The 6,000-nt window shown below is 37.5% G+C and overlaps 1 pseudogene; it reads right to left on the bottom strand.

Moving 5' to 3' along the window:
* Positions 1 to 3,792: 3,792 nt before the first annotated feature.
* LOC143387602 (origin recognition complex subunit 2 pseudogene) lies at positions 3,793 to 6,000 on the bottom strand (annotated as a pseudogene).

Below are 6,000 nucleotides of genomic sequence, written 5' to 3' on the forward strand. Positions count from 1 at the left end.
AAGTACAGGATTGAAGGAAAAATATGAAGAAATCTAACTCCGAGAATAAAGTACTTATGAATTACAGAGTTTAAGTTAAACAGATGTGGTCATTCAGCCAAGGGAATGCCCCAGACTTTCTCCTGTTACAGAAGTACAAGAGCCATGGAGTTCAGAACAACTTGCTCAGTGGGAGAGTGAACATAGAAAGGGACAATGTCTAGATCATGTGTGAACCTGTGCAACCTTCCCAGCAAACCAGTCCCTTTATCTACGATATAGCCCAGAAAGCCAGCATCCTATGAAGTCAGACTTGTAGGAAGCCAGATTGCCATCTCTAATCATAATCCAGGAAGCTAAACAGCTATCACTTCTGTCACAATTAGCCCCCGATGGCGATGTCTGGATGAATAACTGACAGTGTCATTTTTGTTCTTTTAGCAATTGGTGCTATTTTATTTTGGGGTTAAATGGAGTTCATATCCCACTTGAATCAAAGTGTGAAATATGATATATCAAGAACTATGTAATGTTTTGAACAACCTACAATAAAAATTAATTAAAAAAAAAATAAATAAATTCCACACAATAAAATAATTTGGACAAATTTGGTTCCTATTTTTAAAATTTATTTACTCATTTTAATTAGGTATATATCTCAGCAGATTTTTCAACCCAGACCCTCAAAGCCAGGAGATCCTTGAACAACATACACCAAGCTCTGAAAGAAAATGGATGCCAACCCAGAATCTTATGTCCAGCAAAATGAAGCTTCAGATTTGATGACAAAATAAAAATCTTTCATGATAAACAAAAATTAAAAGAATTTACAGTGAGAAAGCCTACAGTACAGAGCATCCTCAGCAAAATATTGCAGGAGGGGGAAATGAAAAATAACAATGAAAATCAGCAAAGGGAGAAACTACAGTAAAGGAAAGGCCATTCAAAGGAGAAACCAAGTCAAGTTAAAAACCAAAATAAATCAAACTGGGAATACACAGCATATTTCAATAATAACCCTGAATGCAAATGGCTTAAACTCATCAATTAAAAGACATAGACTGACAGATTGGATTTTAAAAGAAGACCCAACTTTATGTTGCTTTCAAGAGACTCATCTCACAGGAAAAGACATCCACAGACTGAAGGTGAAAGGGTGGGAAAAAAACATACCACTCCCATGGACTGGTGTCTTTATTTTTGTCCCTGCTTCCAACTTTGGACCAGTCAGAGGAAACTACATATGTACCCAAAAGCCATCACACAGGATGCCCTACATCCAGTGACCAGCCAACAGCTTCCCCTGCCAGCCACCTCCAGTTGGGCAGACCTGAAGCCTTCATTCTCACACTAAGAAGTTGCCCTCCTTCTCTACCTGCATTTTGAGCCTGTCAAATCTCAAATGACAGCAGCTGATTTCCCTTACTATAGCTAGCTATGAATAAGTAGTCTTTGCTTTTTCTTATTTGGGTGGTCTCTGTTTATTTCCACACCAGGCAAAGATCCACCAAGAAAGGAACCCAGTTTTAACTATAGACCGCCTATTTTCAAGTCTTCCCAATTTATAGGACATGAGGCCATGCCTTGCCTCTCACCCTGCCTGTCTTTGTTCTGTCCATATCATTTTTTTTTCTGCATCAATTCTTTTTACTGATATCTGGAGTCCTTCAAGTTGCCTTTATTTATTTATTTTGGTACTGGGGATTGAACCAAGGGACATTTAATCACTGAGCCATATCCCCAGCCCTTTTTTGTATATTCAGGTACAGGGTCTCACCAACTTGCTTGGGGCTTCACTATATTGCTGAGGCTGGCTTTAAATTCAAGATCCTCCTACCTCAGCCTCCTGAGGTGCTGGGATTATAGGCATGTGTCCCATGCCTGGCTCATGTGGCCTTTATATCTCACTTTGATAATTATAGCCTCTAAACAGTCCACTTCATTTTCTACACATTCTAATACACCTTAATCACTGCTGCCAGACAGATTCCACAAAAGAACAGTTCTGATGTTGACACTTATCTGACCCAAAATATTAAATGAAAAAAGTCTGGGTCCAAAAAGACAACTACCTAGTAGCTACTGTAGTAGCTGATTTCCCAGCCGATTTCTTGCACTACAGCACATGAAATGGAATGGAAAACATAACTGACAGCATGAAAAACAAAGTCTTTCTCATTTGGGAGTGAGTGTCCCCACTTTTTATAGGGACTGTTAAGCTCTATTGGGGAAAAGAAGACCCAGAGGCCTATCTGTGCTTGTCTTATGAAAGCTCCGTGACCCCTAGTCATCCAGAAGAACTCCAAAGATATTTTGCTGTTAACAGGGGCAAGAACATATAGGTTTCTATCTATGAAAAGACCAAAGCTGTATCTCTATTGAATGAATCTTGAGATGGGAAGAAAGAAAAAAGATTGTGATCTTAGAATTTCATACTCATCGAGTTATCTGACAAACGATATTTTAAGAAAAGCCATGCTCAAACATGCTGGTGGAATCAGTAAATCCTAAACCATCTTTGGGAAAAAAAATTGCTTAAAGACATGTAATTGTCAACTGACTAAAAATGAACAATTCCAGAACGTGTATGTCAGGCTCCCAAAAGTTTATAGAGCTGCTGTTACTCAGCTGTTTGACAAAGTCAGTTTTCTGATTGAAAGATTGCTCACCAGGTGGATTTTATAGCCTGGAGCTAGGTTTGGTCCTAATCTTTCCCTCTGCTTCCACTCTAATCCTCATGTGAGAAACAGTATTTCTTAAGTGACATTTTTTTACCCTATAATCAGATGGGACATACTGCCTGTTGAGGTACCACTAAAAATTAATTTATTATTCTGCTCTTACACAATTGGAATATTTATGACAAGAATATTACAAAATGTTCTTCTTCCTTCCATAAGAGCAGAGTTGCCTGGAGCCACATAAAAGCCTTTGCCAGTGCCAAGGAATTTGAATGATGGATTTCAACATTTTTACCACTCATGTTGAGTGATCTTAGTCATTATGCTTTTCTTTCTTTCTTTTTTTTTCCCCAAGAATAATTAAATGTTTTCATTTCCATTGTCTTGAAAACAATTACTAAAATGTAATTCAGGATTTTATTTCTCTAGCCAGTGTTTTTCATTTGAATCATGAAAGTCATGGCACAGAATGTCAGCTTTTCCAAACATCGTGACCCACTGTTCACATGCTTTCTAGGTTGGGTGTACACCCTGCATGCTCTTTGTTATTTTTCCCATTACCCCAGTGTTATAAATAGTGTTATGTTCCCCCAATTGCAGGTATGTAGCCTAAATCCTAAAGGAGGAAACTGGATCATTACTTCTTCCCAATCCTTTGTCAGAAGCAGTAAGAGATGATCTGTCTTCTCCATTACATTCATCAGTTCTGACAGTAAGAACAGCAAATGAAACATATTTATGCAATGCCTATATGTGTACTTCCACACTCTGGAACAAGCATATTTGCAAATAATCAATTTGAGAAGTATTGAAAAGCCCTCAAAAATAAGAACAATATCTCTTGTATAAAAGAATTTTTAAAATCCAGTTCCCAATAGTCCCTGAGCACACTGTTTGTTCCAGCAAGAAGTCTCCATAGTTGTGATAAATAAAAGGCACATTTTTCTCAACTTGAGGACCACTGCTTAGTACTAGAGATGGTACCTAGTCAGGCTAATCAAAATTTCTAATTGACGATATCTCTGCCTCATTTTAGCTGTTTGCCTTAAAAAGAGCCTAGTGTTGGGTATAAACACAGTCCTTTAAACTAGGGAAGGGGCAGCTGGGGTACAACAACACTTCCATGGAAGGTTCAAGAGCAAAGGACAACTTCAAGCCTCTTCTTCTCATTTTCCAAGAGATCAATCAATGGTCCATAGCCAGCAGGAATTATGAAACATTCCCAAGTTCCCTTCTTTGTTTTTGTGAGTTTGTGGTACCTAAATTCATTTAACAGGGCCTAGAGTGTCAGATAATTATTTGATGAGAAATGCCTCTCAACACTGCTAGTGAACTTTGAGAAGAAAGTTTTGAAAAGAACGTAGGAAGGACATCTGTTACCCAGCTGATACTTCATTAGTAGCTTGAAAAAAATCCCCCTGTGTTGTGGTAAGACTTTGTAAGACTGGAGTCAGGAACTAAGTGGTAGGGATACAGATTATTTAACCAGAATTCTTACAAGGAGGTTTCTTTAGTATAAGGGCTCTGTGTCATAGTGCCACACCCAAGCCAGTTATAAAGACTCTGCTTTGCATGATTCCATGTGAGAGAAGCATTGAGGTGATTGGTAGATGCTATGAGGTGTATGTTACATAGAAGTGGCACTGTCTACTAATATGCTGGCTGTTATCCCCTCCCATCATTTGGCTATACAAATTGTGGACGAGAAGAAAGAGTTTCAAAGAGGAATCTTCTTTAAATTTGTTTATGATCCACTCTAACTGATCTAGTACACTCCAGAGATCACCCATACAGTCAAAGATTTCTTCTGTTATATAATTCAGGACTGATCTCACACTGACTCCGGGAAGGAAGACATTGATGACAGCACAAGTAGTAATATCTTGCAGCCTGGTGTTTCAAAACCTTTCTAGTAAATTTCTCCTAGGACCCAAATCATAAAGTACCATGTAGAACCCAAGACAGAACTGCAGCATCCTTTTATGAAATGATTTTTCACGTGTTGATTTAGTTGTTCATATTCAGCAGACAACAAAAGAGAATCTTGCTCAACAAATTGCACAAACTTCTGACCGGTTTTGTCTGTCTTTAGCTTCTTCCATGTTCTATCGAAGGCTAAAATTTCTAAACTGCTATGAGCTTCAAAATATTCTCAAACTAAATCATTTGTTTTATCTCTTTTTTATTCTCTTGAAGATGTTTCTTTGCAAACAGGAGCTGAAACTACTCTGTTGTGAGCTTGAATCTTTTGACTAGACGTGACTGCATTATGTTCCTCAGAAACCCCTTCATCGTCCTTGGAGTTGGAAGCAGAATATTCACTTTGGCTGTCAGAACGAGTGCTTGGAAATGTTCATCTTTCCTTAGACTATGGAGAGGTGTTGACAGAGATTCACATTTTGTCATTGTTTTCAGGTGAACTCTGAAGCAGAGTGCCCCTTGCTATTTTTATCAGAAATAAAGGATACATTCTTCAAACTAGTGACATATTTTGCTTGGTGTTTTGGCTAGTTCTAGCTAATCTAGCCATCTTTCAAAATGTTTTCTATTTTGAAGAGAACTAGTTTTATTCCCACCATCTGGAGAAGGGCTATTTTTCAAGGATTAATTCAGGAGGTTTGAGGGCATGGTGTAGGCAAGTTCAGCCCTGCTGAGGCCTCCTTCAATGGATCATGGAGTGAATGGTATCATTCTTGTAAGTGTCCCTTACAAGAGGGAGAGGAGAGCTCACATGCCAAGACAGGAATCCCGAGAGCTTGAGCTATTGTGCTTTTACACATGAAAACAAAACAAAACAAAACAAAAAAAACCTAAACTACCCAGGTACAGATATCATCTGTTCCTGATCCCCTTTTTTTTCTAATTAACTTATAACTGGAATATTTGAAAGTTTCTGTGGAAAACAGGCATAAAAATCAACAAATATGGCCTGAGTTCAACTATGAAAAGCATGTGTGGGGAAAAAATCTGTAAGCAATATGATTTATCCCTCAAATCAGATGAAATATAGTGCCTATTAAAACTTTTCTCTGGCTAGTGAGATTCAGAATTTGGGGGGAAAAAGATAAAATTTTATAAATTCCCATGATCAACATGATGTAAAAGATAATATGCTGGCATTAAAAATTTAGAAGAAAGTACATAATTAAAGGTATTAATAGGTTTTTCTCCTGTGCCATGACTATAAATGATTTATTTTTTTCTTTCTACTTTTTAGTATATTCTAAATTTTCTATAATAAGTATATCAAACTTTATTGTATTTTGTAGAAACATGACTTTCCACCAAAAATAGAGAGAACTCTAAACACCTTAGCTGCAGACTAATGATCTTACATCAT

The sequence above is a fragment of the Callospermophilus lateralis genome, chromosome 2 (genome assembly GCF_048772815.1).
Source record: "Callospermophilus lateralis isolate mCalLat2 chromosome 2, mCalLat2.hap1, whole genome shotgun sequence".
Classification (NCBI taxonomy): Eukaryota; Metazoa; Chordata; class Mammalia; order Rodentia; family Sciuridae; genus Callospermophilus; species Callospermophilus lateralis.